The sequence below is a fragment of the Alexandromys fortis genome, unplaced genomic scaffold (genome assembly GCF_014885135.2).
Source record: "Alexandromys fortis isolate MF-2015 unplaced genomic scaffold, M_Fortis_MF-2015_v1.1 scaffold_118, whole genome shotgun sequence".
Taxonomy (NCBI): domain Eukaryota; kingdom Metazoa; phylum Chordata; class Mammalia; order Rodentia; family Cricetidae; genus Alexandromys; species Alexandromys fortis.
The window spans coordinates 2,845,987-2,873,068 of NW_026068010.1; the positions used below are offsets into that span (position 1 = coordinate 2,845,987).

General features: G+C 48.1%; 1 long non-coding RNA gene across 4 annotated transcripts in view; it reads left to right on the plus strand.

Annotated features, from left to right (window-relative positions):
- The window catches only part of LOC126513513 (uncharacterized), an 11,491-nt gene extending 5,685 nt beyond the window's left edge, over positions 1-5,806 (plus strand). For 2 of the 4 annotated variants that reach the window (XR_007595361.1, XR_007595360.1), the window contains 2 exons: positions 1,161-1,261; positions 3,621-5,806. This is a non-coding gene — a long non-coding RNA (uncharacterized lncRNA). Of the gene's footprint in view, positions 1-538; positions 727-816; positions 1,262-3,620 lie in introns of those variants that run through there. The other 2 variants (XR_007595358.1, XR_007595359.1) reach the window with 2 other exon arrangements.
- The last annotated feature ends 21,276 nt before the right edge of the window (positions 5,807-27,082 follow it).

Sequence of the window (27,082 nt, forward strand, 5' to 3'; positions counted from 1 at the left end):
GACTTGTGTCTCCAGGCTTCCTCGAGTTTCCCCCTTCCGGCCCTTGATGACAATGAAAGTGGGTGATTTCAAAACTGAGGTTAGACCTGCATAGCCCAGACAAGTAGTGAATTGTACTCCGTGTGTTCTTGCTGCATCGTGGTAGCATCTGTGACTGGCCCTGTCACCACACACTAGTTAGGGTTCCTGCCTGAAGCCAAGACAATCTGGCTAACAGGGAACCTTTTTAATACAATTACCAGTGATGTCAGAGGAACAAGTTTGTGTTCTCTTCTCTCTTCTTCTTCTTCTTCTTCTTCTTCTTCTTCTTCTTCTTCTTCTTCTTCTTCTTCTTCTCTCTCTCTNTCTCTCTCTCTCTTTCTCTCTCTCTCTCTTTGATATTGAGGCAAGATACCTAGCTCAGACTGGCCTGGAATGTCAGGAGCCCCCTCCCCCGTCCACCTCCCTCTCTGCTACTGGAAGCATGGAAGCACAGGGAAGGACCTAATGAGCGAGGAACGGGGACTCCACCCATTCGATAAAGAGTTGAAATTAATGAAATTCACTTAGGAAGTAGTGGACACTGGGCGCGCAGGACGTTGTTAACAGTAGGTAGGCATGGGGTAGTGGAGTAGACTAACTAAAGACGTCTCACCCAGCGCCAAAATCAGAAGACATACGGAGTCTCCAAGACATATCTGTTGGAGAAGTTTTGGAAGATCACTCAAAGGAAACCGTGTAGTGCCGGTAAGCAGCCGAATCAAGAACTGGCTTGCGCAGGCAAGGCACAGGCAGGCGTCCTGGCCTCGGGCCCGTAACTGCCCTCCCTGCCTGCAGGATGCCGGGCTTGGGGAGCCGTACTACCGACAACCGCCGGCAGGTGTCACTTTCCTGGCCTCCGAATCCACTGTGAGCTCAGCAAATGGAGGCGCTAGGAGGAGGCTGGGACGCAGTCAGAGGAACGGATTTCCTGGCCACGGAACATCCTGAATCTTGTTTCGGGGGGCGGTGGGGGATGTCTCTCTCTCCCTCTCTCTCTTTTTTCTTTTTAAATCAAATACTTACAAGTCATTTACTGGGTGTTAAGGCCTGCAGGGGTGATTGAGTGATCACGCAGAGACTCAGGTCCTGTCCCGGTCACCCTGACCTCAAAAGCAATGAGGGAATTTTTTTTTTTTAAGGCAGCAGCATGATTTCTGATGCCCAGTGCTTGAAAACTCAAGTTTAGGGAAGAAAATTCCCAGCTCTCAAGCCAAGCAAGAACCTTTGATTTTGTTATAAGGTAAGAGGGGCTTTGCATTCTTTAAACCCTTTTATTTCCCAGTGGCTTTAAAAAAAAAAATCTCTGAGGGCTGAGTTTGTCCCTGTGTGCTGGGGATGCAGAGATGAATATCAAGACCTTGGCTCCCGGGGGCACGATACAGATGAAGGTATAAGCGAGTTCATCCTAGCCTAATGTTGGTCGGATAGGCACTTTAACCATACCAACCGCAGAGCATAAGGGGGAACCAGGAGTTTAGGGCAAGACTCAAACCCAGGCCTAAAAGTCGCGGAGTCCCAGCGCTAATGCCCAGAGAGAAACGTCATTTGCCTTCTACCCAAGGACAGAGGCATTCTGACCCCTGATCTATTCTGACCCCCGAGCCTATTCTCTTAAAATTCATTTCTGTACTGTGCCTAGGAACCACCATCTACAATATATCTAACTTCCTTCTATGAGCTGGTATCCTAGAGTCTGGCTGAAGTTAGGAGAGAGCACCCATGCCTCCTCTATGTAGCCTGGTTTTTGTTTATCTGTTGCTTGGTTTTAGGTTGTTTGACTTCATATGCTGAGATTGTTTGGGCTTTTTTTTTTTCTTTGTATTTTTGAAATGATTTAAAAATTCAGAATTCCAGGAAAGACCTTCTGTTTTTTTTTTGTTTTGTTTTTTTTTGTTTGTTTGTTTTTTGGTTTTTTTTTTCCTTCCTCACTAGGCTAACAGAACACTAGCCATGTGGTTCCAACCCCTGGGGGTTTGGGTCTGCAAATATCTCCTCAGACAGGAGAAATTGTCTCTAATCCCCACAACACCCTTCGGGGCAGTATCTGGGCCCTCTGGCCTGATTGGAGCCCTAGGAATGAAGCTAAGCTGGAGAGAGAGCTAAAGGCTGCCTGGCCTCCAGCTATGTTGGGCTTTGGCCCCTTTTCTCAGAATGGGGAAACAGAGTCCTCCATAAGCACCTTTATCTCTATCTATTTTATTTGATAAATAAAACAATACAAGCCAGCAAGGCGGCTCTGCAGGTAAAGGCAATCCCTGGAGCTCACCTGGTGGAAGGAGAGGAACTTACTCTGGCAAGTGTTCTCTGAGCTACACACACACACACACACACACACACACACACACAAACACACACTAAACAAGTGTTTTTGACATATTTTAAAAACATACAAAACTCTATATTCAGCATTCCCTAAACGTTGTGTCCATTTTGTGAGTGCCCTCTTCAAAAAAGGAGTTCTGCCTCAGAGAGAAACACTCTATCCCAATACACACCTCTATTCCCAGCACTCCAGAGGCTGAGGCAGGAGGATTGCAAAGCCGTGTAGTTCCCGCCAGGAATCTGAAGCTTCTAGGAACCAAGTTACTATCTTGTGTTGGTGAGGTCTTCCGTGTATTTGCCCCATCCCAGTTCCCCCTAAATAAGTGATTTGAATGGTTTCAAGTGACTCAATTTAGAATATTAATCTATTAAATCCCATCATATTATACTTGTTAAATTGCTCCAGTCTATTAAAAAAAAATTGGAGCTGGATGTGGTGGTATATTCCTGAAATCCAGGGAGAAAGGTCACCAGTTCCAAATCAGCATGGGGTACATACACAGTCAGACCCTATCAAAAAAAAATTTAAGACAATTTTCAAAAAGGCATAGGTCTAGCAACTTAATAGATGACATATTGTTCTCTTTGTATCAGCCACTGATTCTTTTGAATGTGTGGCAGTTTGAATGAGAAATGTCCCCCACAGGCTCATGTATTTGAACACTTGATGCCCAGTAGGTGGCGCTGTTTGAGGCTGTGGAACTTTCAGGAAGTGGAGCATTTGCTGGAGGAAGTATGTGGGGGGGGGACTTTGAGGGAGTGTAGTTTGCTCCCCTTCCAGTTTGCTCTCTCTATTCAGATTTGCTGTTGGACGTATGATCTCTCAGCTTCCTGCTCTGGTCCCCTTCTCCCATGCTTCCCCACCATTATGGAGTCTCCTTCCGGAACCATAAGTCCAAATGAGCTCTTTGTTCCATAAGTGGCTTTTGGTCGTGGTGTTTTAGCACAGTAACAAAGCACAGTGTGCTCTCTATGACAATGTTGTCTCGAGTGAAGCTGGAGATGGAGCCTTATACCAAACAGCAGAGACATCCATCAAATCTGGGATGAACAACCTTCAGAGAAGCAATTGTTCGCCTTCGCAGATGACTCTGATCTCCCATCCTCTCTCCTACATCCCTGTGTTATCCACAAGCACTCCACACGGAACCTCTGCCTGGCCTGGCAGATCATTGACATCTGTGTACTGCCTTGACCTTCTATCTCATTTTATTTGCCTAAACAGTGACGTTCAGTTCCTCTTATGTCTCCTATTTTTACCTGCCGCTCTTTTACAGATCCTGGATTTTCCATCCCACCCCAGCGAGTAACTAGCCACACCTAGAAGCTGGCCTCCTTCCGGCTGCACGACAGCTTCCCGAGTGAATGACACATGTTTCTGGAAATGTGTTGGTCAGTCAGGACCATCTGAATCACGTTTTCAGAATACACTCAGCTGCTCGATCACTCAAGCCTTCCACCAGCCAGCTGCTTCAAGAATGAAGAACCTTTCTGTAATCCGAATGCAATGCTTTCTGGGGCTGGAGACGGGTACCATGGCTAAGAGCACACACTCCCCTTGTAGAGGACTGAGTTCCATACTAAACACCCACATAAGGTAGCTCACAACTGTCTGCAGCTCCAGCTCCAGGTGATCTGATGCCCCTTTGACCTCCAACTGTACACACACACACACACACACACACACACACACTGGCACTCGCATGTAAATAAGTTATTTTGTTAATTTTGGTATTTTAAATGCAGTGCTTTCTCCTGTCAAGTTCAGCATTCCTCCGTCCACCAGAGCAGCTGTTTCTCAGCCCAGTGGAACAACCACTACCACAGCTGCTGGCCCCAGTACTTCTGACCCAGCATCTGGTTCTGTCCCTGGCCCAGAGGCTGCCCCTGCCCCTGGCTTCCCCTTCCCTCCTCCTTGGATGGGTATGACCTATCCCACCTTTTGCCGTCCCCCCAATGCCTGTGCCCCCTACGGGCGTTGCCGGCCTGACCTCAGAGGAGCTTGCAGGCACTGGAGGGCCATGAGCAGCAGCCCCTGGAGGCCCTGCTGCAGAGTCTGTGCAACATACACATGCTACTGGATGCTGCCGCCATGCTGCAAATCAACCAGTACCTCGCTGTGCTGGCCTCCTTGGGGCCCCCCAGGCGAGCTACTTCAGTCACCCCACTGAAGAGGCTGCCTCTGCAGTGGTATCTGCTGCCCCCTCCACCAGCGTCCCCAGTTCTGATCCTCCATCCCCACCCCCAGGAGCCTCCTCAACAGCCCCTGAAGCTGAGAAGCCTCTGGATCCTGAGTCGGTGGGCGGTAGACTCTGCAGAGGAGCCTCCTGAGGATGGAGAGAACCTGACGGTGCAGAACTCCGCCGGCGTCACCTGCAAAAGCTGGAGTCCCCTGTTGCGCACTGACACTGCCCAGACCTGTCCCTCCCTGCTCTTGAGTGGCCCTCTCTGGAACACATCCTGCCACCAAGTGCCAGCTCCCTCTGTCTGCACAGGAGAGTAGCCCCCACCTGAGAAGGAAGTGGCAGGATCTCTGAGGCCAAGTAAAAGTGGCTGGGTTCATAGTTGATCCGTCCCGATGGCCCTGGCAGCCTGGTGGAGATGTTGGTCAGCTCTAACCTTCCACTTGTGCTGTGTTCTGCTGGGGCCTTGGAAGTAGAGGCTCAACCTCTAGGAAGCTCCTCTCTGCTTTCAGGAAGAAGGTGAAGCCCCTCCAAGCCCTGCTTGTGAGCGTGGGACCACGCTGCAGTGCAAACAGTATTACTTCTGTTCCCGTGTGTACACCCGAGGGGCTGAAGACAGACCAGGACCTGCCCCACCCTCTTGCCTAGACGGACACCCGTCTCCTTCCTCTACCCCAATCTCAGAAGCCCCTTTGTGATGGTGGCTGTGTACCCCCTAAGCTTTGTGGCATTTCCATGTCTTATTGGCAACCACACAACTCAGGGAAAGGAGTGCCTGGTGGTGGGGGAGAGGCGGGCAGCACTGAGGGACCCTGACCTGCCCCTCCCCAGGTTCTCCCCCCCCCCCCCCCCCCGTCCCCGTCTCACCCAGCAGCCACTGCCTGGTGGGCCTGGGTGACGGTGCCTACTACTCCTTAACCTCTGCTCTCCAGAATCCAAGGCAGGCCACCTCCAACCTATGGGACTCGAGTTCAGTATTGGAACTATTTCTGTACCTAGTGGATTTGGGCTTAATTTTGCCTTTTTTATTTGAATGCTTGAACCCAGGAAGGAGGGGCAGGTGTGAGGCTAGGTACCTGGATTTCCCATTTAGAACAGGCTCTGGGGCATGCAGAGACCATGCAGTCCAAGCCTAGCTGCTTCTGTCTTTCTTCCTTTTGGTTGTGTGTTATAGGAGTTTCTGGAGACAGTTTCAGATGATTATTTAATTTGTAAATATTGTACAAATTTTAATAGCTTAAATTGCATATACAGCCAAATAAAAACTTGCATAAAAAAGTGCAGTGCTTTCTAACGTGGACTTGTATACGTCTCTTCTGTTTGCCCGCATGTGCTGTCCACCCTTCAACACAGCTATAACAAACGAGAGCTTCTGCACGTTGAGCACCAGTGCAGCCAAAGCCTAGGTAGACTTGATGTCCTGCCTGGAAATTCCTTAACCTTCCACCTTCAGAAAGATAAATAGGCTTTTTTGTTTATTTTGTTTTGTTGCTTGTTTGGTTTTCGAGACAGGGGTTCTCTATGTAGCTTTGGAAAGGGTCCTGGAACTCACTCTATAGACCAGGCTGGCCTCAAACTTACCGAGATCCGTCTGCCTCTGCCTCCCGAGTGCTGGGATTAAAGACGTGCACCACCACCGCCCGGCATAAATAGACTTAAAAAAATAATTTCTTTATTGAATCTTTGGGATTTCACATCAGGCACCCCAATTCTGCTCACTTCCCAGACCCCTCATATCCTCCCCTCACCTCTGCAGCACCCCCAAAAGAAAAAAACCAAACCAAACAAAAACCAGCAAGCAAACGAAACAAAAAACAAAACAAAATAAAACAACCTCTCCACCCCTCCATCTTTCCCACCTCTGCAACAGCTCTTCATCCATCCTGGTGGCTTCACTTGCGAATGTTCTTTGCAGTGAGTCGCTGGTCTGGTCCAAGGTCTCTGGTTTCTGGTACACATCATCACTGGATCCTCACCGGAACTCCTCTCACACATCCCTCAGCTGCCTGTCTTAAAGGCTCTCCCATCACCCTGTAATACCCCCTGCTGACACTTAACAAAGGCCTGAGAGACAGTCAAGATCCCGATTATAACAACACCCACAATATTTAAATCGGACAACAGTCTGGTTCGCAGTTTTCAAACAGTCTGATCTCAATACCTCACACTTAAAACCTTTAAGAACCCCCAAGAGATTTTGTTGATATCAGATATTAACTGTCAGTACTTTCACAGAAAGTAAAACAAAAATCAAAGGTGTACTGATACTTAGAATAACCAATCAATTCTACATCAACATAATGTGTATTTTTTTGTTTCTTGAGGCAGGCTCTTCCTACATAGCCCTGGGTGGCCTAGAACTCACAATGTGGACCTCAGGCAGGGGTCCTGGCTGTCTGGAAGCTTTCTGACTATGCCAATGCCATCTGCCATTGGGTTTCAAGAGACAGGATATGTTCTCATGTTTCCCTTCATGTTTATGTCAGCTTAAGGTAATCACTCCCAACTGCAAGTTCGGGGGTTAGTTAGCCTTCATTTTACTGCTGCTTTGTGGCCTTTTGAGATTTTGTTATACAGCCCTGACTGGCCTTCAGCTTAGGAGCCTCCTGCCTCAGCCAGCCAAGTACTGTGATTGGGTGTGTCACCGCACCTGGACCACTAGAAAGGTTGTGATGGTTTGAATGAGAAATGTCCCGTGACATGGGATTCCCCTCTGGATGCTGTGAATGCCATTGGTTTAAAAAGAAGCTGATTTGGGCCTATTGCACTGTGGAATAGGGCAAGACGGGAATTCCAAGCAGATGGAGGAAGAGAAAGAAGCCAGAGACAGAAAAGCCATGTAGCTACCGCAGGAGACAGACACCAAAAGGATCCTTACCGGTAGGCCACAACCACATGGCGATACACAGATTAATAGAAATGGGTTAATTTAAGATATAAGAGCTAGCTAGCAATATGCATAACCTAATAGGCCAAGCAGTGTTTTAATTATATAGCTTCAGTGTGATTATTTCAGGTCTGGGTGACTGCGAAACTAACAAGCAGCCTCCACCAACACTCAGGTATCGAAACACTTGGTTATCAGTGGGCATGCTGGGGGGAGGTGCCATTTGGGGCAGTGGTGCAGCCTTGATAGAGGAGCTTTGGGAGTCCACAGCTTAACCACTTCCAGTCTGCTCTCTGCTTCGTACTCTCCTGCCTTGCCTACCCAGCACAGTGGATTCTTAGCCCTCTGTAGCTGCATGCCAACGTCTTTCTTTGTCTGCTCACGGTGCTGTATTGTAAAGGCAGAAAAGTAACTGCCACAAGGCACAGCCTAAGGCGGCTGCGAGGAGTTTCGTTGTGCTGGAGTCCTTGTGGAACCACACACATGCCAGGCAAGGTCTCCATCACTGAGCTACCTACCGCCCTCGCTGCCTTTGCTTGTTATTTTGTGAGAGGGTCTCACTAAGTTTCCCAGGCTGATCTTGAACTCCCTCTGTAGCCCACACAGGCCTTGAACTTGAGGTCCTTTGCCTCAGTCTCCCAAATAGCTGGGAGTTACAGGTCTGCCACTAGAGCTGGTCTGCGAGGTCTTTGTAGTCACTCCCTTGCAGCATCCTAGAGGGCTTTGGAGATCTAAACACACGGTCTCCACCCTCAGAAGGCTTCCACGGGCAAAGGCACCATTCGATGGCAGGCTAGCCAGGTTAGAACACAGCACTTGCCAGAGCGTCCCAGCCCCAGAGGGGGAGTGCACCGTGCCCTGCTGTTAGCCATCGTCTCCACAAGGTAGTATTTACTGAGGGCACAAACCCAGGGACTTGAGTGACAGAAGCCCCCAGGTTGCCAGGGAGGCGACACAGGTAATTTTGCTTCTAAGCATCACCTGCTTCTCCCTCTAGGTCAGCCCTTCTGGGAGCTGTGACCCTCAATGGCTGTTGGAGCCACTAACTTTTAAGACAGCCAATTTGAACAGCTAGAAGGCATAAGCATAGTAGGAGCTAAAGAGGCTTGGAGGTCGGGTTTTCCTCCTTAGCTGTTTTCAGAGGTGGGGCGACGGTGCGTGTAGTGGACCCTGGCCATGGAGAAGGGTGATCCTCTCCACCCAGGCAGCTGAGTGATGGGAGGTTTTACAAGGCGCCTTCCTTGGGCCTCAGTTTTCACAGCCGCAAAATGAAGAGATAAAATACTATCATCTTTCATCTCCCTTTCATCTTCCTTGCTCCACAGCCTCTGTGAGCCGTAAAGATTTACGTAGAACTTCGTCTCGATCTTATTATTCATCGTTCATCATTTTCCACCGGGGCCAGTGGCAGCCCGTGCATACGGAAGTAAGTGGTTCGTGCTCCCCGGGATGATGGAAGAGGCGCCGGAAACCCAAAGGAGCTCCCCTAGCGCTCTGCCACTGCAAACCTGTCGCTCCCGTCCCATGTGCAGACAGGGCTCAAAGCATTGTCTCTACATGGTCTTGAGTTCACAGGGCAAATAACGACGTGGCCTGTGGTGTTTGCAGAACCCTTCTGCCTCTGGGCACCCTGGGAATGACACTAAGAACAGCGTCCGGAGAGACACACAGCCGCCAGGCATGGTGTGGGCCACAGGGCCCTATAGTGACAGATAGACTGAAGGAAATCAGTGGGGTACATAGGGGAGTCCCCAGCGCAGAGAGCAGCAAGCCAGGAGGAAAAGTAAGTGGTCCCGAGCCTCTGCAGCTACGGAAGGAATGACTCCACACACGGCACCATGGGGGTTGGAAAGAAAATGCCCCCCCACACACAACGGGAGTGGCACTATAAAAGGTGTGGCCTTGTTGGTATGGTATGCTTGTGGGTGTGTTCTTGTTGGAGGAAGTGTGTCACTGTGGGGTGGGCTTTGAGCTTTCCTATGCTCAGGACACTGTCCAGTGGGTCTCAGTCAGCTTCCTGTTACCTGCACAAGATGTAGATCTCTCGGCTCCTTCTCCGGCACCATGTCTGCCTACATGCGCCACACTCTCTGCCATGATGATAATGGACTGACCCTCTGAAACTGTAAGCCACCATCCCAATTAAGTGTTTTCCTTTATAAGAGTTGTCACGCTCATGGTGCCTCTTCGCAGCACAGAAACCCTAAGACAGACACTAAACTTTTCCTCATTTGATCATCCCCCCCAGGATGCCCAGCAAAAAGGGGGGGTCTCTGACCACCCTCTGGGACTCTGGGCCTGCTATGGTACTGTTCCTCAAATTTAAGCACTATGAGCTGACATCCATGTGGCAGAGCTGGGATTGGGCCCAATGAGAAGTCAACCTAACTTTAGGACCGAGTAATCCAGTTATAAAGCAAGTGGGGACAGGAGAGGGGCGTGGAGGGATGGATCGGCAGTTAAGACCACTGTTGAGAACCCAGGTTCTGTTTCTAGCACCCATGTGGGGCTTACAACTATCTGTGACTCCAGTTCCGAGGGATTGGAAGTCACAGACAGGCCTCCCGCTTCCCTTTCTCCTTACCAGAGCTTGGGTATCAAGGTAGAGCAAAGCCCCTCTCTCAGTTCTTAACATAAAGGACTGGAGCTATTCCTGGAAGGGCTTGGCTCAACCTCTATTCCTAACGCTCAGGAATCAGAGGCAGGAGGATCACAACAAGTTTGAGGCCAGCCCGGATTATATAAAAAGTTTCAGGCTCAGCAAAACTACAGAGAGACTATCTCAAAAAAAAAAAAAAAAAAAAAATCAATAGGCCACCAAACAGCAGCCTGAAGTGTTACTCTAGGGTCTCACTTCCCAAACAGTTCCTTCCGCACTCTGCTGGGACGTGCGTGGGCACCAGATGTTTGCCCAGCCTTCTCACTTGACTGAATTTGTCAAATCAGCTCATCTGGGGGTGGGCATGAAAGGGGGGGTTGCGGGTGTGTTGTGGAGACTTCTGAACATACCGGACCATGGAAGCAGAAAAACCTCTGGGGGGGGGGTTTCTCCAACCATCATGATAGGGTGTTTTCTGCTTGCTGGGGTGAAAGAGAGAAGGGCAGACAATCATGTTGGATCATAACTGTCCTATTATCTCTTCCCAAGCCTCCATTTCTTTCATCTCCAAAACAAAACAAAAAAAAAAAAACCTTGAAAAATGTGTCCCCAGGGCCAGAAATCTCAGTGTGTCCCAAGACATCCTTCTAGAATTCCTCAGAAATGACTGAGTGCACCTCCAGTAAGCCTTCAAACTTTGACCGGCTCAGCCCCTCTTTATTGCATAGTCTTTGCTGAATATGGATGGGAGTCGGGGTGACTTTTGAAGCTTGTTGGATGGTGCAGTCCTTCTGCATGGGGTTACTAGTCTAGGGCCCAGGGAAATTCCCTACGAAACCGCAGGGAGACGTTACGCAGCCTATCACACACAGACTTGGCTGCAGCAACACCCCGGGGGTTGAAGAGGCAGCTGAGCTGACAGGGCCTATTGTGAAACCCCCAGCTCTTGGCCTGCGCTTACCAGGTGTTGCTCAGCAACCAGGTTGCCCAAAGACTCCCGCACTCTTTAAGTCCAATCAGGAATGTTGGAGTTCGTTTTGAGACCCAGAGACCCAGGGAGACACAGGAAGAGCTGTGTGGTGTGTTCATAGCCAAGCCCCTTTAGCCTACCCACACCTCAATCTGTCTAAAGGAGACACACACTTCGTTAAAAGGATCGTTGCCAAGGAAGTCGGCGAGGCGGTTAGCACATGCCTGAAGCATCAGCTAGATTTACTGCCTGCCCGCTTGTGAGACCCAGCTAGCTGGCCCAAGGGAAACCAGGCGCTCAGCACCCGCCTGCATCACGGCCAGGCCCCAAGCTTCCGACTTTGGAAGGTGGATCCCCGGAAGATCAAAAAGCCGCCATCAATTCTGAGAGTAGAATCCCACCCACTTTCTTTTCTGAGTGGTCTGCATCTATACTTTTACTGAGGCCACCTGATCATTACACCCACCTTCGCCCGCACAGCTACAGACACACCACATTCGGTTGTGGAGACAGCTTTCCTGCCTCACTCGCTGCCTGCTCTCCTCTGCCTCTCCCTCGGTGCCCTAAAATCCCTGTGGCTACCGGTACCACATCCCCAAAAGCACAACACCGCGGACACAGGAGTGGAGCTGTCTGCAGGCCGCGTACGCAAAGTGGAGCTGCGAGCCCAAACTTGCTCTTAGGAATTCCTGACCGAGACTCTAGGAACCACATGCCGCCCCAGATTGTGTGAGCGGAAACCCAGGTGCAGCCAGAAGAAGAGAGGAAGAGGGGAAGGGACAGGAGGGAGGGGGAGGAGAAGAGACGAAGAGGAGGAGAGGAGGAGGAAGGGGTGTGGAAAAGGCGAAGGAAAGATGGAGGAGAGGGGGGAAAAGAAGATAAAGTAGGGTCCTCACCTACTTTAGAGGAAGGGGAGAAAAGGGAGGGAGAAAATGTGCAGGGAGCCTGTACCGGGACGGGGAAAAGAAGCCTCCGGTAGTTGGAGTGGAAGGTGGAAGGGGGATGGGGGAAGGAGGGGCGGGGCGGCCACGGAGTCCTTGACCTCAGAGCCTGGGCTTTGCTCTCCGTGGGTCAGTCTGTCCAACGATCACCTATCACAGGCTCCAGGAAAGCTCCGTGCGCTCCTGGGGAGCAGGGCTTCCCTTGAACGGACCCCGCAGCCTCCTGTGGTACTCTTGGTGGGTTTTACGCTGGAGAACTACAGTTCCGAGACAGAAGCTGTGTCCTGCAGGCTTCTTCCGTGAGCTGAGCCTTGGACCCCGCCATGCTGCAAGGCCATCTGCTCCTGCACGTGAAACCTGGATTCTACACTGACTTTGATCTGTTTTTGTTGTGGTGGGTTAATATTGCCTCGCTCGATGACGTTACGGGGGCGGGGGGAGAGAGGGAGAGAGAGAGAGAGAGAAAAAACACCTTAGAGGGAAAGGTTATCTTCAGCCCTGCTGGAAATTACTTAAGTCAACATCCTCGAACGCAATGCCAATCCTCAGAGTTATAATGGAAATAGTAGTAACAAATTTCAGCTAGCCTATAGTCGTTCTGCAAAAAGCAGTGTGATAAAATCACACCAGGGGGCAAAACCTGGAGACCAGCAAACTTCTTAGGATGTTTATTGGTGTTGTGGGGTAGTAAGACTCACACACTGCAGGTAGCTCTTGGTGTGTACATGTGCGTACATGTGAAAGTCTTCAAATGAGAGGGATCGTTTCGGCTCTAAAACAGCTTTGACCCTTAAATGTGGGCAAGTCCAACTTATGACATCCTCAAATGTTATTATTATTACTATTATTATTATGTTCTTCAAAATTAGCTCAAAGACCAGAGAATTACATACTTAAAATTGGCCTGAAGATCACTTCAGAATAAGGCCCTGCAATGATATGGAAAATTAATAGGCCCAATTGAATTTAAAAAAAAAAAAAAAGGCCTTCTGGCCACATCTCATCCACACCTGAAAAAGCTATGCCTGTTTCCTTAAATCAGTCATACTAACCTTCATGTAGATGAGCCCTCAGAGAGGAAGCTGGGAGCCCCCACTAAGTCCTGTCACAACTATGCACGTAGCATCAATGCCCTGGGATCCTGTGTTCTCTCTCAGAGAGTGTGTGGAAGCGCCAGGGATGGTATCGACTCATTTCTCAGCTTGTCTGGTGTCTTTGTTGACTCATTTTGTTTTGAGATCCGCCTACATCTGCCTCCCATGACATTTCCAAGTTGGGATCACTCTCGAGGAAAGCTGGTCTTGGTGTCTTTGAAGTAGGACACTACCTGGCCACTGAAGGCTGCCCTCTCTTCAAGACTGCAGGCAAGATCTAGACATGTTCCATGTGACAACATAAGGACTCTTAACCATGAGCCGTCTCTCTCATGCACCCCCACTTTGTTTGTCGTGAAACAGGGTTTCACTATGTCTGACCTGGAACTCACTGTATAGACCAGGCTGGCCTCTGACTCATTTGATCCGCCTGCCTCTGCCTCCTGAGGGCTGGGATTAAAAGTGTGGACCACCCCTCCCGTCTCTAATTTTATTATTATTATTATCTTATTGTTTTATGTGCATGGGTATAAAATTACCTTCATGGCATGTGTGTGCATGCAGTGCTCATAGAGACAAGAAGAGGGTGTCAGATCCCGGGGCAGGAATTACAGATGACTAAGAACACTGCTCTTCCAGGAGACTTGGATTTGATTCCTGGCACCCACAGCAATCTCTTCACTCCAATATCAGGGGAGCTGACACCCTCTTCTAGCAACTGCAGCCACTATACACACGGTGCACAGACGTACATGTAAGCAAAACACTCACATACACACCATAAAATTTAAATATCTTTTTTGTTGTTGTTGTTGGGCAGTGGTGGCATATGCCTTTAATCCCAGTATTTGGGAGGCAGAGGCAGATGGATCGCTGAATTGGAAGCCAGCCTGGTTTACAGAGTAAATTCCAGGATTGCCAGGGTTACACAGAGAAACCCTTTTTGAAAACCTTTTTTGAAAAACAAAAAACAAAAAAATAAAAATCTCTTTTCAAAAATTTGGCTAACTTAATCGATTAAAAATTCAGAAAATCCACATTCTCTCTTCCTTGCTGGATGGCAGGCTTTCTCTTGAGTCACAAACCCGCTCCCAAATCATGACACGGAGACTTATTGTCAGTTATGAATGCTGGGCCTAATCTTCTGCTTGTCCCACTCTCATAGCTTAATTTAACCTGCTTCTCTTCATCTGTGTTTTGCCTTGGGGCTTTTTACCTTTCTTTCATTCTGTATGTCCTACTCTGTATCTGGCTGGATGGCCCTGGGCATCTCCTTCTTTCTCTCTCTCTTTCGTTCTCTTCTCTCTCTTCCCCATGAGCCTAGATTCCTCCTCCTACTTATTCTCTCTGCCAGCAGACCCTCCTCCCCCTCTACTGCCTAGCTATTGGCCGTTCAGCTTCTTATTAGACCAATCAGGTGCCACACATCTTTATGTCGCTAAACAAAAGCAGTATAAACAAATGTAACACGTATTTGCCTAGCTAAAGTAATATTCCACAACATTGATGTAGTTTTTTTCTCTTTTGTTTCCTTATGAATTGAGGGGAGTAAGGATAACAAGTGGAACTTGGGCCTCTACAAATCACAGTCATTGCTTAACAAGAACACGAGGAACATTCACTTTCAATTTCATGGCTATGTTCCCTCAGTAAACTTACATTTAAGATCAAAATACCTGCAATGCAAATGTCTTCGTTCTAGGCTGAAGGTGAACACATCAAAAGATGAGGTGAGCCTGGTATGGTGGCACTCCTGTCATTCCAGTACCTGGCATGGCGGCACACACCTGTCATTCCAGTACCTGGTATGGCGGCACACACCTGTCATTCCAGTACCTGGTATGGTGGCACACACCTGTCATTCCAGTACCTGGTATGGTGGCACACACCTGTCATTCCAGTACCTAGAACGCTGATGCAGGAGGAAGCAGTCTGAGGCCGCCCTGGACTGTAGGGAAAGTCATCACATCTCTCTGCACAACTCATCAAGAACTAAAATGAAGAAAAATAAATAAAAGCTTGGTGTAACGGTACCCTTCATCTCAGCAATCGTGAGGCAGAGGCAGGCAGATCTCTCTGAATTTGACAGCATCCTGGTCTACACAGTGAGACCCTGTCTCAACAACAACTTACCCCTCTTTCTTTTTCCCCACCCTTTTTGTTGGCGTAGTGGTGGGAATTGTGGAATCCAGCGCCTGATACACAGTAGACCAGCACTAACCACTGTGCCACTCCCCGGCACTCCTCAGGTTCTCTTCCTATACTCAATGGGAATGAAACATTTCCCTAAACATCAGTTTAGAGAAAACCCACACATCACAGTGAGTAACAAAAATTCTAGGATTTTCTGACTGGTAATGCTTTCCTGGGAGTCACATGCTCATCCCATACTGTATGATGGACCTCCCGGGTCCGTCGGATCAGTGTCTGGGAGGCGAATCTGCTGTAGGATGTGGCTGGAGAGACTTACACACGACTGCATGCGCTCATGCCGCCTACAAGACACAGGCTGCGGGAAAGGCCTTCGAGGCCAATCCTGATGACTCCTGAAAGTTGTCCTGACCTGCACAGGTGTGTCAGGGGTGTGTGTGTGTATACACGTGCATGCATGTGGGCATGGGCACACACACACACGCATACACACACACACACACACACACACACACACACACACACTAAACAGAGGGAGACAAGAAAAGATAAAGGATCCAAGATTGTTCAACACGCCAAGGTTAATGCCCAAATGCCAGTACAAGGGCCTGAGACTCCAGCCATTGTCTAAGATCCTTTCATGGACTCAGAACCTGAGTTTCCACACAGCAGAACATCAGAGATGTACGTGTTGAGGGGCAGCATAAACTGGCCACGTTGTAGCCGGCACTGCAGGTAAACAGATGAGGTTCCAGCAGCATCCTGCATCCCTCTGTGCTTTGCTTTTTTTCTTTTTTGGTTTTTCAAGACAGGGTTTCTCTGTAGCTTTGGTTCCTGTCCTGGAACTAGCTCTGTAGACCAGGCTGGACTCGAACTCACAGAGATCGTCCTGCCTCTGCTTCCCAAGTGCTGGGATTAAAGGCATGAACCACCACTGCCCAGCATGAAGAAAAATTTCTACACACATTCATAGATACTTCGTTTAGTGTTGATTGACTGTTGAGCCAGGATTTTATTGCGTAGCGCAGGCTGGCCTGTAACTTACTGTGTATCTCAAGTTGACCTTAAAGTTGGCACCTTCATCCCTCTACCTCCTAAGTAGGTCCTCAGGTGACAGGTTTATGCCACCATGTCTGAATTCTGAAATTTATCTTTATTTTAATTTTATTGGCTCAGAGTAGTGAATGAAAACTAGGTGATACCCTTTTTAATGCTGACTGACTGATTGATTGATCGACAGAGTCTCATGTATCCCAGGTTGGCACTGAATTCACTTTATAGCCCAAGATGGCATCCAGCTCCTGGTCCTCCTCCATATATTGCCCCAGTGCTGGGACAAGACACCACTCCCCTTTTATGTGACATGGAGGATGGAACCAGGACTTCCCGCGTGTGTTGAAATATGAAGCAGCGAAGGGGCTGCGTCCCCAACACCCCAGCCACTTGGCTAGCTCATGCCCGAAATAACAACACACAAACTGTATTCATTTAAGAACTGCTTGGCCCATGAACTCTAGCCCTTACAGGCTGATTCTCGCACCTGGACTAACCCATTTCTAATGATGTGTGTAAGCACCCCAAGGTGCGCTTACCGGGAAGATTCTAGCCTACATCCATCCGGGATTGGAGGAGCTTCATTGCGTGCATCTGCCTGGGAGAGCTGAGCATGGCGTCTCTGCTCCAGCAGAGCTGTCGGGTCTCTCCAGGAGCAGAGCAGAGTCTGACCTCACTTCCTCTTCCGCCCAGAATTCTATTCTGTTTACTCCTCCCATCTATGTTCTAAGCTGAGGCCAAGCAGTTGGTTTATTATAACTTAACCAATGAAATCAACAGATTGATATATGACACTCCCACATCACACGTGCTAGACAGCACTCTGTCAACTGAGTTGTAACCCTGTCGGGGCTGGCTTTATCTTATCAGTCTTGAGGATTGAACAGAGAGCCCGTGCCTGTTAGGTGAGCTCTCTGTCACTGAGGTATAGTCCAACCCTGAAGCTGACCATTAGAAACAGCTTAAAGCTGCTAAAGGAACGAATGTGTCCTGCCGTTTAAATGGCTAACCTTCCAACTGATTAAGAAACTGCCCCGGCAGGTAATCTGAGTCACCACGTGGCTCTGCTGGTGTCCCTTGGCCTTCGCTTTGCCCTGTAGACAGTATCTTTCCTCTCACCAACTCATGACGGTGCCGTGGGGACCAGGAAAAACTGACGGTGCAAAGTTACAGCACAACATTTTCTAAATGCCTCAGGAAAAATCAGGCTTTGAAAAATAAATAATAAATAAATAAAAAGCCTCTTGTGAAACACAGTTGCTTCGTCAGAGACATAGGCACCCGGCCTTCTTGGCTCAAACGGAAGTATCTGTTTCTATAATTCAAAACCAGAGGAGGAGGGACTCCATGTAAGATGTTTAAAGGAGAAATTTGTGTCCTTTTTAGATCTGCAGGGCAAGGCCTGCTCTTTTCTGCCATCTCCAGAGAAGAAAACACAGCGGGCACAGTGGGTACAGTGGGTACAGTGGGCACAGTGGGTACACAGTGATCTCATTGTCAGCATTTCATAGGGAGACTTTGGGGTCTGAAAGGCAAAAACAAGTCTGCTGGTGCAGGCTGTCCTCTCTAAAGACTCTGAGCTCTCCGAACCCCTGAAATAATCACAGCCTTCTGAGGACTCCCTGACTCTGTCTTTTGTCCATTTCCAAATGAATGAACCAGACATATTTTATGTCCTTGTGTGGCCCCTCAAGGGGACTGAGTACACACGTGTGCAGGAATGCCCCGACACACACATACAATAGTCTTGCCATAGACGGCTGTGTAAGGACTCATCTTTCAAGTCACTGTCCATCCCATCTGTACTTCCCACCACTAGGACAAATTTAGTCACCAGCTTTGATTGAAATTTTAATACCAGGCAAAGAACTTAGTTCAAAAGAAATAAGGGCTAGAGAGACCGGCCAGCAGTTGAGAACACTGACGATCCCAGCACCCATGTGGCAGCTCATACTGTCCAGTTCCAAGGGATCCAACACCCTCTTTGAGCCTCCATGGGCGTCAGGCACACATGTGGCGTCTGAGGGTCTTACAAGACCGGCCTAGGAGAGAGACAGAATACTCACGCCCGTTGGTCACACTGGCTGGTATGATCAGGTGGGGCTTTGTAGAGAGTGGCACTCCCTGTGGACAATGAGATTGGACGAAGCCTAAGAAAGAAGGCCAAAGCAGACTTTTGGAATGCCCCGCCTGATGTCCCCTCAGTCCCGTTGCAGTCACCTAGCCTCTTCAAACTCCTGCTTCCTCCATCAAATGAAGGCAAAGTCTGCGTGAGCGCTGAGGCTCCTTCCTGCTGTTCTGTGGTGATGGTGGCTCTCTAGTGCAGGTTTGACCATTTCATTGACTCATGAAATATGTCCTGCATGGCCATGGTCGCTTCGATACTACGAGTAGAATTCCAATGGTGAGTCTTGGAGCATAATAATTAGCTTACTAATAAGTAAGCCACTTCAAACCTCAGCTCGTGTTCTTTCTTCCATAAGTCTAAACAGGTGACCCAATAACAGCAAACTGCGGTGAATTTCTTCCCGAGCAAAGATTCTTTTGAACAATCAGGAAAGCTAGACACATCTCTGTTTATACATGCTAATATGTGTACACACTGAAAAATATGTATGTATGTGCCATTTGTCATTAAAGACAAATACTCCCATAATAAAATTATAATAATTAATAAAAACCATTTGGTACATGCCGTGTACAAAACATGGTTGAAGACTTACCATACACTGAGTGACTTCTTTATTTATTAAAGCCTATTTCTATTTTATGTGAATGTGTATGAAATTGAGCCTATGTATATGTACCATGTGGTTGTGTTAGCCCATAAGTGTCAAAGAGGATGTCAAGGTAGGTACTGGAGTTACCTACCGGAGTTAGGTAGCTCTGAGAAGCCACCTGGGTCCTGGGAACTGATCCTGGGTCCTCTGCAAGAACAGCACGTACGTAACCACTCTGCCATTCCACCAGCTTCTTGAGTGACTTTGTTTTTATTTATCTGCTTTTTAAAAAAGGGTCTCTCTAATAGCACTGGATGTCCTGGAACTCACTCTGTAGACCAGGCTAGCCTCAAACTCACAGAGATCCGCCTGCCTCTGCCTCCAGAGTGCTGGGATTAAAGGTGTGTGTGTTTATTATTTTCACATATTGCCTTATTTCCAGGCTTAATAACCACAATTCGTTCCTTAAAACAAGAAGGTAAATAAGGCTAAAGTGTCTCGTCTTGCAGGTGTAGTCAGAGCTGGGGAGTAAGACGCAGAAGGGGTCACAGTTTGACTTGGTAAAGACCTTCCTGGAAATACATTGATCACATTTATTCTCCTTTGAAAGAGAGGCAAGTCTCGGACTTCATGATGAGTAAGATCTATTTCCACTGTGTTGTTTAATGTCAGTTGTCGGACGGAATCTGGAGTCAATGGGCAGGCCCTCCGGGCACACCTATGAAGGATTTTCTTGATCGGCTCAGCTAAAGTTGGAAGACCTCAATTTAGATGACCTCAATTGTACCGGCTGCAGTCAGAGTGTGAGAGCAACGGAACATCACACCTTCTGCTCTCTGTCAGGCCTGATCGGGTGTTGACTTCAGTCAGTCCCTCACAGAGTCTCCGCTCAGCCTATCTGACCCAGCGCTTGTTGGCCTTGATATCCACAAAGAACTTGAGTGTGGTGTTGTGTTCTGTCTCTTCAGGGCTACTCAGTGATCAGGAGATCTTGGTGACAGTGCGGGTCCAGCTTGTGTGTCCCGGCTCCTTCCTGAGGGTGTTTAGACTGCTTCTGGAGCCGTGGTGTCTGTGTGTCTGGAAGGTGGGTGGTGTGCGGATCTTTTCATGGCTGCGAGCAGCATTCTGTACTGCCTTTTGCTTTCAAAGCCTTCACTTCCTCCTTCACTTTTGGTGCCATCCTGATGAAAAGTTGGGCCCAGTTTTCTCAGGAGAATCCTGGGATCAAACTTGGGTCCAGGCCTTCCAAGTGCTTGCCCTCTGAGGCACCCACAAGTCTTCGTTCCTCTTTTTTGTGTTTTTGTTTTTGTTTCTTTAAGACAAGGTTTCTCTGTGTAGCCCTGGCTGTCCTCTGTAGACCAGGCTGGCTTCAAACTCACAGAGCTCCGCCTGCCTCTGCCTCCTGAGTGCTGGGATCAAAGGCACGCACTGCCGCCACACCCAGCCCTCTTTTTTTCTTCTTAGACAGCAGTCTTTTCTTTAAAATGTGTTAGATGTGTTTAGTGTGTGGGTGGTATGTATATGTGCTCTTGGGCACTTGGGGGTCAGAGGATCACTGGCTGAAATCCCTTCTCTCCTTCTACCCTGTAGAGTGCAGAGATTAAACTCAGGTCATCAGGTTTGGCAGGAGGCACCCGTGTCTGCTCAGCCATCGCCCCTGCTGTTGTAAGGCACGATCCTCCAAGCCAAACTGCCACCATTTTCAGGAGTTTGGCTGGGCCTGCTCAAAGAGCCAATCACAACAGTTGACTGTCGACCTTCCATCTTGGAAGGAGGGTTGTGGCACCCTCTCTGGAGCATCCAGCCATCCCTCCCAACTAGTTATTTGAGGCTCTGCCCTAACTGATGTAGTTAGAGTATGTCAGTAAGGAAGAAACAGTGGCGTAGGCTCCAACTACACACACACACACACACACACACACACACACACACGCACGCACGCACGCACGCACACACGCACACACGCACAAACACACACAAACACAAAAAAAAACAACAACTCTGGGGGTGAACTTTCTAGTGTGACTCCTTTTAGGCCACACACCCCACTCCCGCCTACCCCCCACCCACCCATGCTCCCACCCACTGCTCTGTGAGGAGCCCCAGAACAAACTGTGATGGAATCACACGTGGATCTGTTGTTGGGACTTAGGGAAGTGGTGGGGGACGCATTTGTCACATCTCCCCCATGGAAGGAATTTTAGCACCACTTTTCCTCCCTCCTTTCTCCCACTCTTTCTACCCCTCTCTCCCTCTTTACAAGGTCTCTCTCTCTCTGTATGTACCCAGGCTGGTCTGGAGCTCCCTAGATAGCCCGGACTAGCCTCCATCTTCTGGCCCCAGCTCTGCACTCCAGCTCCCTTGATTGCGCTTTGCATTTTTACTGATGTTATTTCTTTGTGGGTTTTTTTTATCTTTTTTATTTTTTTAAATATTTATTTATTTATTATGCATACAATATTCTGTCTGAATGTATGTCTGCAGGCCAGAAGAGGGCACCAGACCTCATTACAGATGGTTGTGAGCCACCATGTGGTTGCCGGGAATTGAACTCAGGACCTTTGGAAGAGTAGACAATGCTCTTAGCCACTGAGCCAACTCTCCAGCCCTTCTTTGTGGGTTTTAGGGGGATGGGGTTTTTTGTTCTTTTTTTTTCTTTTTGTTCTTGTTTTTTGTAAATATAGACCCTTGCAATGGCTATTCTTGGTTGTCAACCTGACTACATCTGGAACTAACTAAAGCCCACGAGGCTATACACACCTGTAAGTGATTTTTTGAAATTATTAATTAAATAATTTGGGAAGACCCACTTTCGATCTGGATCTTTTGAGGTGGGAAGATCCACCTTTAAACTGGGCCACGCCTTCTGCTGGCAGCCTGTACAAAGGAACTGGAAGAAGGAAGCCGGCTCTCTTGGCCTATTTGCTCTCACTGGCAAGTCCATCCTTCACTGGCCTTAGAACCCACATCTTCAGGATTTCAGCACACACTGGAGACCAGCTGAGACGTCCAGCCCCGTGAACTGAACAGCTACTGGATTCTTGGGCCTTCCATTGGTAGATGGTCATTGTCAAACCAGCAGGACCATGGTCTTTGATAATAAATCCATATATACATATATGTACACACACACAGAGTCTCTAAGTTCCTTTCCTCTAGAAAACCCTGACTGATACAGACCCTAATAAATAGCTTATTCTGTAGAGGCAAAATGGTCCATACACATAGAATGCCCTGCTTTTTTAACTTGCTAACTATTGCAGCTCAGTAGCTAGAGGCTAGTTTCGCTCAGTCCAACTGTGGATACATCACAGATAGCGCAAGTGGCTTGTGAGTCCCAAACCCATGGCCAGATGTAGAGCTGCTAGGAAGAGCGGGTTCTCAGGGACTTTTCTTTTTCTTTCACTCTTTGAAAAAAGGTCTCACTTTATAGCCCTGACTGGCCTTGAACTCAGAGATCCTCCTCCCTCTGCTCCCCCCCCCTGCTGGGATGAAAGGGGCCCTTGGGACCTTTCCTAACCTAGCATTTCAAGTTGTTGCTGGAAACTGTTAACAGGAAGTTGGCTAGCACCTGAGGGTGTCCCTCACAAGGTGCCAAGCGGACCCCACATCCACCCATGTTCTGCGGAGGTTAGTGGACACCATGGGTCCACGCTATCGCAGCCCACAGGAGGAGATCAAAGGCACAAGGCAGCATCCGGCCCCCTTCTAACAACAGCGTTTTGATTTAATAACTGGTTTGTCAGAGAATGCGTAGGGTGGAATGAAGTGATGTGTGCTCCTGTAGAAATTCATACTGTAAATTATGTTTAAAATCGAGTGGCTCCCAACCCATTCTGACTTCCTTTAGGCTGTAGCTGTATGAATCTGAGGAATCAAATTTTTATAGGATGAATTAATCAAACCTATGCGGAACTATCAGCATTTAAATTTAATAACTAGCTTCTTAATAACTGCTTGGGATGGAATTAAGTAATGTGTATTCCCAGGGTGATGTATTATATCAAAGAGTCTAAATACTGACAAAATTATACATGGGTCCTCAGAAACCCAGCTGACCTGAGGCTATCACCACATGATTGCGAGAACTCAAACTCCTTGCTGAATCAATCAAAGCCTATTAATTCAGACAGCTGGAGAGATGGCTCAGGGGTTAAGAACCTTGGCTGATCTTCTAGAGATCTTGGGTTCGTTCCCCGGCACCCACACGATAGCATATAACTGCCTGTAACACAGTTCCAGGGGAGCCTAACCCTCTTCTGGACTCTTTGGGTACTGCATGCATGTGGTACATATGCATGTACGCAAGCAAACACACACAACAAGTTAAAAAAAAAAAAACTAAAATCTTGAGCCAGCTGTGGTGGCGCACACCTTTAATTCCAGCAGGAGGCAGAGGCAGGCGGATCTCTGTGAGTTTAAGGTTCAAGGCCAGCCAGGGTCACTGTGCTGGTTAGTTTTATGACACCTTGACACAAGTAAGTCATCTGTAGGGAGAGAACCTCAGTGAAGAAAATACCTTGCAGAAAGGATGCTTAAAAGAAATCCCACGCTAGCTCAGAATTGAGAAATAGATGGTTATTTATTTAGGGGTGAACTCACAAATCAGAATTCTCTTCTTTGAATGGAGAACAGAGACCGAATCCAGCAGCCCGAAAGAGAGGCAGATGCAGGCCCTGCATCAACATATATAGTATAAGAGGCCACGCCCTAGTAGGCAGGTAACCACAAGCTGTAAGACTTCCTACAGCAATACCTCCTTAAGATTGGGCTGTAAGGCTGTTTCCTAATTAGTGATTGATGGGGGAGGGCCCAGCCCATTGTGGGTGGTGTCATCCCTGGGCATGTGGTTGTGTATAAGAAAGCAGGCTGAGCAAATCATGAGGCGCAAGCTAGTAAGCAGCACCCCTCCATGGCCTCCGCATCAGTTCCTGCCTCCAGGTTCCTGCCTCATTTGAGCTCCTGTCCCTGCTTCCTCTAGTGACAGACTACAGTGTGCAGGTGTAAGCCAGATAAACCCTGTCCTCCCCAACCTGCTTTTTGGTCATGGTGTTTCATTGCAACTAAAGAAACCCTAAGACAGCTGCAACGAGATCCTATCTCAAAAGAAAGAAAGCGGCTGCAGAGATGTGTAGTTGTTTTTTTTACTCTTTGGGGTCCCACCACCCAGCTCCCAAATAAATGCATGGAAACTAATTTTTACTCATGAATGCCTGGCCTTAGCATGGCTTGTTTCTAGCCAGCTTTTCTTAAATTATCCCATCTATCTTTTGCCTCTGGGCTTTTATCTTTATTCTATATTCCCTTCTTTCCTTCTTACTCTGTTGCAGGCTGGGTGGCTGGCCCCTGGCATCTTCTCTCTTCCTTGTCTCATTCCTCCTCCTTTTTCTTCTCTTATTTATTCTCTCTGCCTGGCAGCTCCATCTATCCCTCTCCTGCCTAGTTATTTAACATTCAGCTCTTTGTTAGATCAATCAGGTGTTTTAGGCAGACAAAGTAACACAGCTTCACGGAGTTAAACAAATGCAACATAAAAGAATGTAATACATGTTTGCATCATTAGACAACAGTTCCACAGCATAAGTGAATGCAACACATCTTAAACTAATATTCCACAACAGAGATGGCTCTGCAGTTAAGTAAACTTCCTGCTCTCACAGAGGATCCTGGTTTGGTTCTCCCACACGAAGGCTTACAGCTGCTGCAACTCTACTTCCATATGATCCAGTGCCCTCTCTGGCCGCCTCAGGTAATGCCTGTACACAGGCACACATAGGCACATACATGTAAATGAAATACTAAAAAAAGAATAAGCCAGATATAGTGCTGTGCATCTTTAATCCCAGCACCTGGGAGGCAGAGGCAGGCAGATCTCTGAGTTCAAGGCCAGCCCGGTCAACAGAGCAAGATCCAGGACAGGCCGGGCGATGGTGGCGCACACCTTTAATCCCAGCACTCGGGAGGCAGAGGCAGGCGGATCTCTGTGAGTTCGAGACCAGCCTGGTCTACAGAGCAAGTTCCAGGACAGGCTCCAAAGCCACAGAGAAACCCTGTCTCGAAAAACCAAAAAAAAAAAAAAAAAAAAAATCCAGGACAGCCAGGGCTACACAGAGAAACCCTGTCTTGAAATACCAGAAAAAAAAACCTTTGTAACAATATAATGGTAATGAGTATAATTGTTATTAATAAGTAGTTATAATAATTATTATATAATTTGCTGCTTTTATTAAGGCAGCAGCTTTTTATTGAGCCATGGACATGTCAAGTACCACTGTGGATTATTTTATTCAACCCTCACCTAGATCATCAAAACCTTAGGAAATCGGTATGACGTCTATGCCGTTTTACATGTTGAGGCACAGGTACCTGTGGACTTGCCTAAGAACTCCCAAATAACAAGTTGCCAAGGCACACCCAGACAGGAGGACTCCAAATCCTGCACGGTGATCTTTTCATAAACAGTGGCTTCTGATTCCAGCTTCTTTAGGTCTTTGGACTTCATTACCTTATCTGTTGAGGGCATTGGTTTATTTCACATTTCCCTGTTTCTGAAAGCTAGAGCCTCTCAGAACATACAAAAGCAATTTCTGGGGCTCCTGGAAGAGAGGTAGGCCTCACTTTGCAGACAATTAAAATGAAGGAGTTAAAATTTGACGTTAAGATATCTCTCTCTCTCTCTCCCCCCCCCCCCCCCCCCCCCCCCCCCCCCCCCCTCTCTCTCTCTCTCTCTCTCTCTCCCCCCCCCCCCCCCCCCCCCGCCCCATTTCCTGGCCAACTCAGAACACTTGTGTGCAATAGAAAGGGCACTAGAAGCAGAGCCTCCACTTGGAGGAAATTGATGTATTTGCCGAAGTGTTTAACATTTCACTGAGGGGCCCAAAGAGACAGCTCAGCTGTTTGAGAGCATTTGTTCCTCTTGCAGAGAACCCAGGTTCCGTTCCCAGCACCCAGTTACCAACTGTAATTCCATTTCCAGGGGATCTGATGCCCTCTTCTAACTTCCAAGGGCACCAGGCATGCTTCTGGGGCACCCACATACATGCAGGCAAAATACTCATCACACGTGAGAGAAAACAAGTTAATATAAAAATATGTTGAATTTAGTGGAGACCAAACCAAACAAATTTTAACTGAAAAATAATAAGATTATAATTGTGCTTCCCACCCTCTACAAACCTTATTTCAATACACAGTACTGGTTAATCAATCTATATATGCAAAGAGTCTACTAAAAAGCAGACTTGGAGGCAGAGGCAGGAGAATCTCTGTGAGTTCCAGGACTTCTAGGACTGTGACACAGAGAAATTCTGCCTCAAAACAAACAAACAAACAAACAAACAAAAAAAGGCTGGGGTTTTGCGGGTGATGGTAGCACACACCTTAAATTCCAGCCAGGCTGGTCTACAGAGTGAGTTCCAGGACAGCCAGGGCTACACAGAGAAACCCTGTCTCAAACAAACAACAAACAAAACCCAGCTAGTATTTTATATATTGTGTATCTTGAGTCAGGGACGTATGTAGGCCAGGCTAGCTATGTGGCTGAGGATGGCTTTGAACTCTTGATTCTCCTGTCTACTGGGATTGCAGCATGTGCCATGATACCCAACTCCTTGTTTTAAGCCTGGGGGCTCCAAGGTCCTTGGGTTCTCCTGACTCAGACTCCCCGCTGCTGAGATTTGTGAACGTGAGCCCCTATGCCCAATTCACCAGATGAACCCTTAACATTCAAATGATGAAAAATGTTTTGTGTATGTGCTTGCAAAACCACTCTAAGACGGAAGGAAGGGAATGTGGTCCTCTCCCGTGACAGGGTGTAGGACTGCTGGTCCTTGCTTGTGTCTTCTCATAAAAGCCGAGAGAAGCTAAAACTAACCAGAGACACTCCGCAGGCTCCCCAGCATCACAGGGCTGGTGGTTTCATGTACCTATAGAAAGACACTGCCATCCAGAGCAGCCTTTGACATTCAAGTGGTGCTCATACCTAGCATTTTCACCAGCCTGAAGGAAGGAAAGGGTTAATTAGTTCCTCTTTGGGAGACTGGACCTAGGGCACACAGGCAGAAAGCCCAGGGCTGCTCCCCACACTAGGCAGGACCCAGGCAGTGAACTCATGTTCCCTGAGGAGTCAAGCACCAGCCTCT